This window comes from Rattus norvegicus, chromosome 9, assembly GCF_021556685.1.
Source record: "Rattus norvegicus strain SHRSP/BbbUtx chromosome 9, alternate assembly SHRSP_T2T, whole genome shotgun sequence".
Lineage (NCBI taxonomy): Eukaryota > Metazoa > Chordata > Mammalia > Rodentia > Muridae > Rattus > Rattus norvegicus.
Genome location: NC_141542.1, coordinates 48,366,867 through 48,381,966, shown reverse-complemented (window position 1 = coordinate 48,381,966; position 15,100 = coordinate 48,366,867). Strand labels below are relative to the sequence as shown.

At 42.5% G+C, this 15,100-nt stretch overlaps 1 long non-coding RNA gene across 1 annotated transcript; it reads left to right on the top strand.

Annotated features, from left to right (window-relative positions):
• The first annotated feature begins 2,920 nt into the window (after nucleotides 1–2,920).
• LOC148003675 (uncharacterized) lies at nucleotides 2,921–14,236 on the top strand. Its single transcript, XR_015629955.1, has 4 exons — nucleotides 2,921–3,025; nucleotides 8,563–8,630; nucleotides 11,102–11,226; nucleotides 13,466–14,236. It is a non-coding gene; the product is annotated as an uncharacterized LOC148003675 (long non-coding RNA).
• Nucleotides 14,237–15,100: the final 864 nt, after the last annotated feature.

The following is a 15,100-nucleotide window of genomic DNA, read 5'->3' as shown; positions in this document are numbered from 1 at the left end:
CAGAATTAATTATATAATTGGTAATGTAATTACCTTGAGCCAATTAATTTTACGCCTTACAATGAATTTGTTAATTGATTGATTGATGACTGACTGACTGACTGCTTTCCTTCTTCCTTCCTCAATACCCCAGGAATTGAACTCAGGACTTCATACATGCTAAGCAAATCATTAAGCTTTATTACCAGCCCATGTTTATGTATTTTTATTATTTAAAACAATTTTTAAATTGAAATATATTTTGATCATATATTACCTCCCCAAAGTCCTTCCAGGTCCTCTCCCCCTCTCTACTCAGGCAACATTCAGTTCTTTCTCAAACAATGACGACAACGACGACAGCAACAAAACCCAATACAACGATAAGAACCTCTAAGACCAAGAAAATAAAAGAAAACCACCCCACTCCCACAAAACATCACCGAACTGTAACCAGTTAAAAATCTGTGAAGTCCATTATATGTTAGTCACTACTCCTAAATATGAGGTCTGCCCCTGATGTGTTTGATATACCCAGTGTCACTCTGCTGGAGAAAATTGACTTTCCCCTCTCCCAGTGGATATAAGTGCAGCTGTTAACCTTTACCCTAGTGATTGTTTCCATTCATTCATTTATTCATGCATTCATTCACCCACTCATTCATTTATTCTTTAAAATTATAACAATCCATGTGAGCTTTGCTCATGTTGATTTCTAGGCTTTTGTTTTCTTGGGCCTCCTTCCCCTCTGGCTCTTATAGACTCTCTACCTTCCTCTTCTGCCGGCTTCCCAGAGCTATGGAGGCAGAGATTGGATAGATAAAGCCCATTTAGGATTAAGCGTTCCAAGGTCGCTCACTCTGAATAATAATGTCTGGCAATGGGTCTCTGTATTCGTTGCGATCTGCTACAGGAGGAAGCTTCTCTGATGACCACTGAACAAGGCACTGCTCTGGGAGTATAGGAGAATGTCATTAGGGGGCCATTTCTGCTTTTTACCTTTTATTCTGAGATCCCCATCTCACTGAGTTGCTTAGGCTAGCCTTGAACTTGTGATCTTCCTCCCTTAGCTTTCCAGTGAGGGGAAGATAAGCGTGTGCCACCACACCCACACACCATGAACAAAGTCACTTCTTGAGTCTGGTGCTGTGCGACTTGGTAGCTCATTGAGGAACTGTGTAGGATAAACAAGCTGCCGGGTGACTTTACTAGAGTAATCAGTCAAGTAACTTGTGTAGGATCTGCTGCTCCTTAATCATTTCCTGACTCGGGCAATGGGAGATTTTAGTCATAATTCGATCAGTTCTACAGATCATCCTCAGATGAGATCATCTGGATGGATAAATCTTGCCTTTTCCTCAGTCATCCGTGCCTTCTTTCTTGTTAAAAAAGATTTTTGTCAGTTACACGGTGTGAAGTTGCTTCAGAGAACGAATTGTGTCTGATTAAAGCAATGAATCTGAGCTCCCATTACACACCATAGTCTCTGTGACGGAAGCTGACAAGTACTAATAATAAGGCACTACCCCACAACAAGTAGATTGCTGCTTCTTTGAGTTTCCATCCAAGTGGAAAAGCTCCGGAGCTCGGTAGGGAATTGAAACCTGTGATACACAGCAGTCCAGAGTCTGAGGCTACCCTGAGCTACACAGAGAGACCTTGCCTCAAAAACAGCAGCAACAGCAGCAGCCAGAGTTTGCTGATGTGCAGACAAGAGGAAGAAACACAGGTCTAACCCAGTCAGGGCAATTAGGTCCAGGGAGAATGGGTGGCTTTGATTTAACTGATGGAACAGAATCTGTTTTGCTACATTCTTCTTTCAAAGTTTCCCTTTTTGAAGTAAGAGAAGATTCTAAGAGAGGGTCTTTTTGGTACCAGTGCATTGGCTTCCTGCCTAGTATGAGGAGAGCTAATAGACAATCTCTACATGGTAGCCATTTTGTAACGACCGGGCAGCCTCCACTTATGCAGTAAAGATGAGAGAACACAGACCGCAGAGTACCACTAGGAAAAGAAAACCTTCTGTAAATACATTAAGAATAAAGGATTTGCTATGGTAATTAGATCTCCCACAAAATATGAATCTTATTGCATAACTGGAGGTCTGAAAGAAGATAGAGGACTAGAGAAATAGGCCTCCAGCAGTCTACCTTAAGTGCCTGAGTGGGTAGACAAGTGACAACTCACCCAGAAATCAAAGAAAAGCAAATGTGACAGTCCCCAAAGCAGTATTACAAAGGATGTGTAGTCATTGCAGGATTTTGTCCCTTTGGGGATATGGTTGTCTTTGGGTGAGTATGTTCCTGAAGTCCGTGGCTTAAGTCACTAGGTGAGGTGACTCAGGACTGCTACTGATGAGGAGACCAGCAGGTGGCAAGAGAAGCGAAACTCAGAGTAAAATATGAAAAGGACAAGTTGGGGTTCCAGGCATCTGCACCTAAAACCTTACCCCAGCTTCACATCCAGGACCTTGAAGCACACTCTCTCCTGTTTCATTCACTTTCAGATCCATGCAAATTCCTCTTTTGTTCAAAGGATTCCAGAGCAACACATCGCAGAGATTCCGACATACCCCTGTTTACTGCAGAGCTGTTTCATTCTTGAGATCTGAGTCGTGGAATCAACCTAGCAACCACGGAGGAATGACAGAGTGGTTGAGGAATGCCCTAGAAACATGACAGACATTGTTCAGCTGTACAGAATGAAGTTATGTCGTTTGGAGCTGGAGAAAATCGTGTTGAGTTAAATAAGTCACTCTCAGATGCATAAAATTATGTGTGTACAAAATAAAAGGGAAAAAAAGCTGTCCAGAGGCCCAAAGGGAACTAACCGGATGACAGAGAACAGGGAAGGAGTGGGTATGGGGAAATAGGTTCCGTGTACATTATGTATTTGTGTTCAAACGTCCTTGCATAATATAGTACCTTGCAAAGTGGAACTTGCACAATGAGAAGTTTTTAAAGAAAAAAAGAAGCCAAACGTTTTAAATAGAAAGGAAGCATTCTTTTAAACGATCCTGACACCTTTACTGCTGCTACTGAAATAGGTAAGCAAGGTAAGCTGGCGAGAACAAAAATAAGACCTTCTTATAATTGCCGTTCTTGTAGAATTTAGAGATGGAGAGAGAAGTTCCCTAGGAAACAAGATAGGAAGAAAAACAGGTGAGCAGTGTAGGAGCGAAACAAAGTATCAGGCATGACTTGATGAAGTTTTGCTGGTTTTTCAAGGATTTTTGTTTGTCACAATGTAGATGTAAAGTGGGAATCGGGTTGGTAGTCAGACCACAATACAGGCAGCAGTCTTTCCCTTTGCTCGGATACTGATTGGCAGGCACCCACGGTGACTCTGTCTGTGAATTCTTAGTCAACAAACTTCCAGGTACTAGGATCTTTTACCTTGTGGCGGTTTGAATAGGTTATTACCCCTCCCCATCTCTCCTAGACTCTGTGTTTCAATGCTTGGCCCCTAGCAAGTGGCACTAATTAGGAGGTGTGGCCTTGTTGGAGTGGATGCCTTGTTAAAGGAAGTGCGTCACTCTGGGGGCAGGCTTTGAGGTCTCCTATGCTCAAGCTTGCATTCAGTCACAGAGTCACACCCTACTGCCTTCAGATAAAGATGTAGAACTCTCCAGCACCATGTCTGCCTGCGCACTGCCATGCTTCCCGCCACAATGATAATGGACTAAAACTCGGAAACCGCAAGCCAGTCCCATTAGATGTTTTCTTTTATAATAGTTGCCAAGATTGTGATATCTCTTCACAGCAATAAAACCCTAACCAAGACACATTTGGGAAGTGGACTTACTTAAAAAGTAGGTGTTGGTGGCTAAATATCCTTCATCCTCTTCTCAGCTCCATCCCTGGAAATCCTAGCTGCAGGTTCGTAATGTAAAACTTCCCTCAGGTATATATAGGAAGAGATTTGTAATTGTCTCTATGGGATCTGATACTTCTCTTCAGAACCCTAGCCATGCTGTCTCAGTTGCTGAGACCTGAACTCTCAACTCTCATCTTACTGTTGTCTGTCTGTGTGTCCCCGGCATTAATACCTCTGTTGTTAAACTTCATACTCCCCAGCAATTGGTTTTGGTGTCCCTATTGAACACCCATCTGAGAGCTTTCAGTGCTTAGCATACGTAAATTCAGCTATCAGGAGAGGCTCCCTTACCCTCTGGGGATAATGGGAACACAGCAGATAGCAACAGCTAATTTTGTAACCTTGAAATACTCCAGCTCAGAAGTGGTCATAGTAATCAACAAAGCAAAAGAAGTAAACCAAAGATTAATAAGGAAAAAAAAAAAAAAGGAGAGAGCCCAAAGACAGTAAAGACATTTGAATCCTTTGATCCAGATATTTGATGCTAAAAGTACTACTAATTTTCATTTAATTTCTTTTTTCTTGGTTCGTTGTTTTATTCATTCACTTATTTATTTTGAAACAAGGTCTCACTGTGTAGCCCTTGCCACCCTGGAACTAACTTTGTAGACAAAGTTGGTCTCAAACTCACAGAGATTTGTCTGTCTCTACCTCCCAAGTGCTGAGATTAAAGGTATGCACCACCACCATGCCCTCCCTGGTGTTTTCCTTTTTCTGTTATTTTCCTTTCTTTCTTTCTTTCTTTCTTTCTTTCTTTCTTTCTTTCTCTCTCTCTCTCTCTCTCTCTCTCTCTCTCTCTCTCTCTCTCTCTCCCTCCCTCCCTCCCTTCCCCCTCCCTCTCTCTCTCTCTTTCTTTCTTTCTTTCTTTCTTTCTTTCTTTCTTTCTTTCTTTCTTTCTTTGTTTTTGTAGGTTCTTACAATGTAGCCATGTTTAGCCCTGGTACTCCCAATGTAGACACAGGCTGGCCTCAAACTCAGAAGTACAATTGCCTCTGTCTTCTAAATCCTGGGATTAAAGGTATACTACCATATCCAGTAGCACTACTGGTTTTAATAAAGTTCGTTTACATGAGTCAATTCATTTCCATTCAATACAGACTACTACTCTAAACTGTTTTTTAATAATAATACCCCCCTCTCCTCCATTCCTCCCAATTTCCCTCCCTCCATCACTCCCCCATCTCCTTTCTCTGGTTCTCCCTTTCTGACTCAAGGGATTTGACCCAAAGCACTACACATGATAGGTAAATGGTCCATATCAATCTGTAGCTCCAATAGATCTTTAAAGACAGGTAAATACACCCTCTGAGAATTTACCCAGTTATTGATCGCACTAATATGTCTTAAATTAATGGTTCTGGTTCGCTTTAACTGCTAATTGGCACAGTCTAGCACTATCTAAAAAGAAAGCCTTAATCGAAGAATTAGCTAGATCAAATGTGCCTGCAGACACATCTGTGGGAGTCTCTCTCGATTGTTAATTGATGTAGGAGGGCCCAGCCCATTGTGAGTGATATAACCACTAGGCAGGGGTTCCTGAACTGTATCAGAAATCTCTCACAGTATAACTCAGACTGAAAGCCCCACAGTGAGCAGCATCCTCCATGGCCCCTGCTATACTTCCTTTGTGAAGTTAGCTCTTTAGTGGGAGACAGTTCTCTGAGGGATGGGAAGCAAACCTCATTTCATATTCCTGTTTGCGTTTGCCTTTACTTCCTTCCATAACGTATTAGAGCCTGGCGTTGTGGGTCAAATAAACCCTGTCTTCCAAAACTTCGAGTTAGAGTGTTTTATTACACAGATATGAAATTAAAACACTAATGTTTTAATTCCCTGTTAAATTTTCTTCTCCATTTAGTTGGTTACTTCAAGGTCAATTTTTTAATTTGAAAAAAGTTAATTATTATTCTGTGTGGGTTGTATGTGTGAAAGATATTTTTTTCCTTCCTTCTGTGGGGATCCTACTTCTACCATTCCTTTAAAGTTGATAATTATCTCAGGACTTAAAGGCTCTGAAAAATAAGATATATAAAAAAAAACCAAAAAACAAAAATATAATATATATACATATATATACACACACATACACACACACACACACACACACACACACACACACACACACACACACATATATATATATATAAAAGATTTCTAGGCCAAATGATGCATAGATCACAGAACTGAACATACTTCTGCAATCTATCCATGTTAAAAATAGGAATAAAAACTAAACCCTAGTGAAGTGTAGAGTGTTTTTGATGAATGCACATTACAAATTATATCAAAGGGAAAATCTCATGACTCAGTAAAGTTAGTCTGAAAGACCAGCGGGGTGGGGAAGACCCCCCACTCAAATCTCGAGATGATGCAACCCCCAAGAACTCATGAGAAACCGGTCTTGATGTATTGAACAAGAGGTGTATTTGAGGAACCAGAGCTTTGGGGACGACATGTATCTCACACAGGAGACAGAGGAGTCGACCCCGAGCCCAATTAGGGGAAGGGATTTATAAGGAAAATTACATAGGCAGTTGGCAACAGTCACACAAAGCAAAGCAATTTCACTGGTTTGTTTACATTGGCACACATGATCTAGCTTGGGCTCAGTCCAACTCCTGGCCACCCTGCCTCTGGGGTGAGCTGACCCCAACTCTTTTTTTCTCAGAGCTGGTAAGTCAGGCCTTAATGAGGCCAGATGGCTTATGTTCGGCCAGGCCTTATCGAGGCCAGGTGGTCTATGGCTGGACTACTTTCCCATAACATGTGATGTTATTCTTTTGTGAGGTGCACTGGCCCTCACGGCAGGGACTGTGGGGGATAGTTTAAAAATCTTTATTATTTCAAGTCAAACCCTTAAGTACAACACTGTGGGAAGAGTTGCCTGGGCTCTACAACACAGGTGTATATCGAGAGGTCCAATGGCTACGATAATTGTAAACCAATATTGGTGAATCTTCCCTACCACCAGCATTTTATGGTTGGACAACAGTGCTTAGGTTTGACAGTGACAGGGTCTGTGGGAAGGAAAGAATATTCTACTTGGTTCTGTGGTAATAGAACCTGAGGGTCTTTCTGCATTCCAGTTTCTTGTTGTGATGCTTAACAGAAAAAATACCGCCAGACTTCGCTACGGCTACACACGTTGTTTTATCTCTCTTGTTTCTGCCAGTCAGGAATTTGGGGGGAGGGCTATGTATGCTCGCAGGTCAGTGCCTTATACAGTCACCACCAGAGAAGCTTCTTTTTGCAGTAGATGGGAGCAAATACAGAGACCCACAGCCAGACATGACACAGAGAAAGGGTCTAAATGAGATGTCTACATCAAATCCCTCCCCTCAGAGCTCAGGAGAGCCCTCAGAAGAGGGAATGGAACGAGTGCAAGAGCCCGAGGGTTGGAGGATGCCAGGAGAAAAAGGCCTCTGTATCTCAACTAAGCAAGGCGCCTATGAACTCACAAAGACCGAAGCAGCAAGCGCAGGGTCTACACGGGTTTGTACCAGGTTCTCTGCGTTTACATAAAAGCTTTTAGCTTAGTACTTTTAGGGGACTCCTGGCTGTGAGAACAAGTAGGTTTCTGATTCTTGTGCCTGCTATTAGAACTCTTTTCCTTCTGTTGGGTTGACTTGTCCAACCTCAATATGATGGTCTTGCTTTATCTTACTTTGTTTAGATTTGGCTGTTATGTCTAAGAAATCTGTTCTTTTTTATCTGAGAAACAGAAAGGGAGTGGACCCAGAGGTGGGGAGGAACTGGAAGGAGTTGAGGGAGGAAACTATAATCAGGATATATGATATATTGTATGAGAAAAAATAATCTAGACTGTGGGTATTTTTTATTACCCTTGATATTAGTTAAACCATTTTTCATCTTTTTGTAAACAATGGTGGGTAATATGTAATCAGGCAAATGAAGGACACATGTTTGTCTTTGGTGCCACACCCAAGAAGCATTAGTAATCCTGCTACAGTAAAGTGTCAGAAATCCCCACCAGTCATCTCAGTTACGGTCTGGAAATGATTGAATTCCTTGGAAGTAATAAATTTTGTTTTTGAAAAGATCCCTACAAAACTTAGCAGTCATTCTACTGTTTGTGTGTAATATTCTAATACTCTTTGTTGTGTTTATAAAAAGATAAGGAGAGAGGGAATATATTTGGTGGATGTATAGCCAGGTATGGGGGAAGAGGGTGCTTCAGGGGGCCCATGCTAACGCATCCCTTCCCCTGAGTGACCAGCCACAGGACAGGATGGTATAGTATAGAATAAAGTTTATTTAGTACATAGGGAGGGGAGCTGAGAGGGTAGTAGAGACAGATAAAGACAGAGAGAGAGAGAGAGAGAGAGACAGAGACAGAGACAGAAACAGAGACAGAGACAGAGAGGGCAAAGAGGAGTAGTAGAGAAGTAGAGGCCGGCCATGAGCAAATGGAGAGAGAGGGGGGAAGAGAATGGAGAGAGGGGGAAGGGACAGTGGACAGCCTGGAAGCAAGACGGCAAAAGCAAGACAGAGCAGAGAGGGCAAACAGCCCCTTTTATAGGTAACTGTGGGGCAGAGCTTAGACAAAATGCTAACACTCTTCAGACGATGGCATGTATAATAACCAAGCAAAAGTGCAATATAACGATAGCATTTCACAGTTAGCAAATTAATTTAGCAGAATATGTCTGAATAAACTAAAATTTCCTTGAAATTTTTATTTTTCAGTGGTCTCTGGACATTCTTGTGCTTTCAAGAACATAAGCCCGTGGATAACAAGCTCCCTTCACTTGCATGTACATCATGTTCTCTACATTTTCTATAGTAAAGCATATATATATATATATATATATATATATGTTTCTAAACTCTGGCTTCTGCCACTTTTAGAGTTGTGCTTGTTCGTTTATTTTTAAAAACAAGGTCTTCAGTAGCATAGCTAACCTCAAACTTTATAGATAGCTAAAAATGGCTTTGAACTGCCTAGTGATAAGATTACAGGTATACAGGCATGTTCTCTCACACCTGGCTTTGGGTTTGTTTGTCTTTTAGACAGAAACTTCCTGTGATGGGCTATTCCCAGTTGTCATCTTGACTATATCGGAAATGTGGTACAATCCAGAATTTATAAAGATCTTGCAAGAAAGGAACTAATGAAATGCTTGGGTCTGGGAATGGTGGTACACACCTTTAATCCCAGTAGACAGAGACAAGCAGATCTGAGCTCAAGGCTAGCCTGGTACAGAGCAAGTTCCAGGTAAAGCAAAGCTTAGGTAGCGAAGGAAACCATAGAAAACAGAAAGCTGGTGAAGATGTAGAACTCTCAGCTCCTCCAGCACCATGTCTGCCTGCACCCTGCCATACTTTCTTGCCATGATGATAATGGACTGAAACTCTAAAATTGTAAGCCCACCCCAATTAAATGTTTGCCTTTATAAGAGTTGCCTTGGTCCTGGTGTATCTTTAGCAAAAAAAACAAAAACCAAACTTAAGATACCTCCCTTACATTTTGGGGACTCAGTCTTGCAATGAGCCCATGATGGTGAGAGACCAAATCTTTTAAGTTCAGACTCCATTTTAGAGAATCTGACCTAAGTTTGAACTCAGGTAAACTAACAGGCTTGTACCTAGCATTAGTTTCCAAGTTGCCTCCCAACAAAACCAGAGCCTAGCTCCAGTTTCTACACTAATCCCCAGCAAGACCAGCATCTCCAGGTTATTACCTCAACAGATCTTCACCTCCAGGTTACAAGCCTATCGTGACCTAATGACCACCAATGCAGAGAGAAGCAGAAATCAAGGTTATGATATAACTTCCAGCACCAGTCAAGTATGTTAAAGGCCACAGTAGCTCTCCAATTAGATGTCCACACAGTATCCCCTTTGCCCCCTTGCTGCTTAACATTAAGCCTTGCCCCATAGATTCTCAGGCTCCCCCCTCCACCAAAACTATCCTGTATGACAATGGTGTGTTGGAGGACCCCAAGCTAACTCTAATAAAATAAAGGCCCTGCTGTGAAATATATCAGATCAGCTCCTGTCTACAGGGGTGGGGGGAATCACTAATACTTCCTTGAAACTACATTTTGGTGCACTGGACAGGAAGTTCCCCATGACACAAAGACTACCAATCTGGAGGGTTTCTAAGCAGGCAAAACTAGTCTGGGTATTTGTGTCTTTATGTCTGTAACATTCTGTTAAACTCGCTGCTTCTTGCCTATCTAAGAGCTGAATTTGTCTGAGCTTTCTATGAGATCTGCAGAGCAGAACAGGAGCAAGCCTGTGTACAGGTAAACGTGGTAACTCTTCTAGACATGCTGAGATGGTTTATTTGTGTGAAACCTGGTGGCTTGTGTTGCCATGGTAATTCTTCTAGATTTTAGCCATGCTGAAGAATCTGAGTATCAAAAGCTTTTTTCCTACGTGGTCTGAGCAGATGAGTACTTGCACGGTGGCACAAAAGCTTGTGATTTGTGTGGTGGCTAATGTGTCTGAATGTTAGAAGCTTTCTATGAGATCTACAGAACAGAATGAAAACTTGTGTAAAGATTAATGACTTATGTTGCCATAGTAATTTTTCCAGGTCTGAGTAAACATCTGTGCAGTACTGCAGGTTGTCATGTGTGAGCTCCACCTTCTGGTTGATTCCTGTTACTGCGGGCTGTGTCTCTGGTTTTGTTTTTGTTGCTGGCTGTCTCTGGTCACAGATTCTGAGTGGTGACATTCTTGGTTTTGTGGATTGTATCTTTTTCTAGTTCTTGGCTGGTTTTTGTTTCTGGTTGTGCCTGTCTCTGTTCACTGATTCTAAGTGGTCCAATATCTTTCTGGGAACAAGGACTTGATTCTGTACCCGCATCTAGTTGCAGATAGGGATAGATATATCTGAAAACTATGGCTATGGCAGGGCCAGGAGACTTCCTGAGTTTTAGTCTAGGGTGGGCATGGGCTCAGGGGAGCTGAGAGAGACCCACCAATCTGGTTCTTTTCTTGTGTGCATGTATATCACTTTCTGGTTGTTTCTCATTTCTGCCTGATAGAGGGAAAAGGTTAGACATGGCTTTTAGGTGGCATAGAGAGGTTTTTTCATTAGTATCACTTTCTGGTTGTGTTTCTTGTTTCTGCCCAATAGAGAGGAAAGGTTATACTTGTGTTTTTGTGTGTTGTGTTTGTGTTTCTCATTGTAAGGTGACTTTGACAGGTAACTTTAAAAAGATGACTTTGATGGACATATTAGCATGAGACAAGCTAGCTCTACCACATTCTACAGGTTTCCTTCACCACAGAAGAAGCCAGGAAGCTGGTTCCTGGCCCCACAGGGGAGCCTGCCAGTAACCAAGCAACTGTTGATGGTTGCTTCCCCCGAATTCACCCAAACTGGGATTTCCATTGAAGGTGAGAGGAGGCTCTTGGTCTCCTGCCAGACTCTGTTGGCAGGTCTCAGGGTGGGTGCAAGATGGCCCACAAATTTGGCCAGAATGTGTGACATTAGGCAGAGAATGTCATACAGCTTTCTTTAGAGAGGGTCATAGAAGCATTTCGAAAATACACGCCCATGGACCCTGAATCACCAGAAACAAAGATGGCAGTTGCTCTAGCTTTTATTAATCAGGCAGCACCAGATATGAAGAGAAAGTTCCAGAGGATTGAGAGGTTAGGAAAAAAGGAGTTTAAGGGACTTAGTGATAGCGAGAGAGAGAGAGAGAGAGAGAGAGAGAGAGAGAGAGAGAGAGAGAGAGAGAGAATTCAATGGAAGAGAGACCACAGAGGAGAAGCAGATAAGAGGACAGAAGGAACAGACTCAAGATCTGGCAAAGAGCCTGTTGGTAGCCACAGCCACAGCAGAAGATTGTAGCATACGCCTAAAGCAGCTTCAGAAGAAGGGGACAGACAACAGGGGTCCAGAAGACCAAAGTGCCCCTCCCCCACCTCAAGATAACCCTAAAAGTATAAGGGAAACCCACCAGCTTTATTATTAATAATAAAGTTAAACATTCTGTCTCGCTAAAACCTGGAGATAAAGTCTCCTCATCAGTTTATAAATGACTTCCCAGTGAAAACAGAAACTAAACAAAAACCCAGGACTTCTTAGAGGCCCTGAAAATTTCAGATTACTGAGCCTCTGCTAAGAAAGTCTTACTCTGCTACTACAGGTGACCTCCGGGGGATGCATACTCAGACTCCGGGCCCTGTCATCAGCCAATGGTGAATCTGTTACCAATTGCTAGAAACTGGGCCCCCCCTATTTACATATCAGTGCAGCAATGACCTCCTGGTTAAAGATAATGCCAGAATGACTCATTGCCAGCCTCTCAATTGAATGCCCCCAGGATAACTTTTCAATTGCCCTTCTGCCTGACCCTGAGCTTGATCGACGGGCCTCTGCATGCCTACTCAGATAGATGCAGAGGTAACATGGTTCACCAGTGGCAACAGCCTCATTCAGGATGGACAGAAGTGAGCTGAGGCAGCAGTGGTCCCAAACACCGAGATCATGTGGCCAGAGCCACTCTTGACAGGAATGTCCGACCAGAAAACTGAACTCATAGCTCTGACCAAGGCATCAGAGATGAGAAAAGACAAAAGACAGATGGTGGGTGTGCCTTTGCTAAAGCTTATATCTGTGGGGCTATTTATAGAAAGGACTTCTGATGGCAGAAGGAAGGACTAAACTCCATCCCAGAGGGCAACAAAACAGCACAGTGGGTGGCCCTAAAAAATGGGACCCTCAGGTCCTTGATTGTCTTAGACCCAGGAGTTCCCACACTCTCTGACCAGACAGAAGATGTGATCTGGGCCAAAAGTCTGCCCATGTATCAGTGTCATAAGAGATGATGGAGGACAGCTGACTACAAACTAATTGTACTAGAGAAAATGGATATAAGCATACTGAAAAAGACCTATTGTTCTTCATACACGGGACCTTGGAGAATTCAGGATTTAGTCTACTGGTCCCACATCAGAATTAGAGATGCCAATTCAAACGCAGCTGAAAATGTTAAAAGCTGAAAGGCCTGTCAGTTGCCAATAAGAAGAACCTCAGTACTTAATACTGGAGGACCAAGCTAGGAGTCTATCAGGGAATGGGATAATGAACTTCATGGAGGTAAACACCAAAAAAATTAGGATACAAATATTTGCTAATGTTTATAGATACCCTTTCAGGATGGACTGAGACTTTTCCAACTGAATATGAGAATGTAGATACAGTAACAAAGAAACTATTAAAAGAAATTCTTCAATGTTAGGGTCTTTCTAAGCTTTTAGGGTCAGGCAATGGACCTACTTTTGTGTCCCAGGTAGGTTAGAGATTAGCTAATATTCTGTGGGTTGATTGGAAACTTCATTGTGCTTGCAGACCCTAGAGTTCGGAACAGGTAGAGAAGATAAATAGAACACTAAAAGAAACCTTAACTAAGTTGACCTTAGAGACTGACGGTAACTGGGTGACTCTTCTCTTCATCCTTTATAGAGTACAGTCCCTGTACCTCATCCCTTTTGAAGTTATGTTTGGTTCATCTACTGTCATAAGTTATTACAGAAACAGACAATTACTAATTATTATGTGGCTTAAAGGGTGTCCAATGGGTACACAAACATGTTTGGCTTAAACTTTGTGCTTTTCATAAAACAGGTCCACCTCTGGAGTGCCACCAACTTGGCTCTGGTCAAGAGACACTAGAGCTTCACTGGAAGGGTCCCTGTGCTACAGAATTGAAGCATGGATCTACTGCACATCCATTTGCAATTGAAGACCCTGGCCAACAGGAGGAGAATTCAGCCTCAAGACTCCCTCCTGTTTCCCACTGATGGGCCCCTACCCATTCCCCAGGGACATCACAAAGACATAGTCCTGTTACTTTTTTCATGAAGATTCACGGGCCTTCTAGTCTCAAGAGAAAGGGGGTTGGTGGGTGAGAGGTCAAATCTTCTAAGTTCAGACTCCATTTTAGAGAACCTGACCTAAGTTTGAATTCAGGTAAACAAACAAACTGGTACCTAGCATTCATTTCCAAGTAGCCTCCCAACAAAACCTGAGCCTTGCTCCAGTTTCTAGGTTAATATCCCCAGTAAGACCAGCATCTCCAGGTTATTACCTCAACAGAGCTTCATCTCCATTGTAACCTAATGACCACCAATGCAGAGAGAAGCAGAAATCAAGGTTATGATATAACTCCCAGCACCAGTCAAGTATGTTAAAGACCAAAGTAGCTCTCCAATTAGAGGCTTGCACACTTACCTCCCTCCACACACACTTGTTGCTTACCATAAAGCCTTGCCCCAATAGATATTCAGAGCTCCCCCAATCAAAACTGTCCTCATGACAATGGTGCATTGGAGGGGCCCAGACTAGCTTGAATAAAATAAAACCAAATAAAATAAAAAACCTGCTGTGGGTTGCATCAGATTGGCTCCTGCCTGTTTTTTTTTGGGGGGGGGGGGGCGGGGGGATCACTAACACTTCCCTGGCACTACATTGGTCTTAACCACCTTAGGTCAAGTGAATGCCCATTTCAGCATCCCAAGCAGCTAGGAATAGATTTATTTTTATTTATATATGTGCATGTGTGCCTTTGGTAGTGTCCACCATATGTATACAGGTACTCTTGGAGACCAGAAGAAGGCATCAGATCTCCTGGAGCTAGATATAAAAGCAGTTGTAAGCCACTTACCATGGATGTTGGTGAACCGAACTTGGGTCCTCTGGAAGAACAGCAAGTGTTGCTAACCCTCATCTCTCAGCCCCTAAATTCGCATTCTCTCTCTCTCTCTCTCTCTCTCTCTCTCTCTCTCTCTCTCTCTCTCTCTCTCTCTTTTTAAAGATTTATTTATTTAATTTATTATTTTCAGACACACCAGAAGAAGGCATCAGATCCCATTACAGATGGTTGTGAGTCATCCTGTGGTTGCTGGGACTTGAACTCAGGACCTCTGGAAGAGCAGTCAGTGCTCTTAACCGCTGAGCCATCTCTCCAGCCCTTGCACTCTTTTAATGGTCTACTTAATTGCTATCTAATGTAGCAAGAACATGCACTTACTTTGAATACATGTTGTAAAGTTGACATTTGATGGAAAAACCTTATCTCTTCTCTAAAATTGTCCTGACATTTTTGTCCCTTTCCATGTGCGTACTGAATGAGTCTACCAAGCTCCCTGCAAACCCTTTCAGGAAATAACAGGAATTACAGTAAAATCAGAGATGATTTTGGAAGGATCTTCATCTTTAAGCTGAGACCTCAGAATGGGTTTGAACAGCTATTTATTCTAG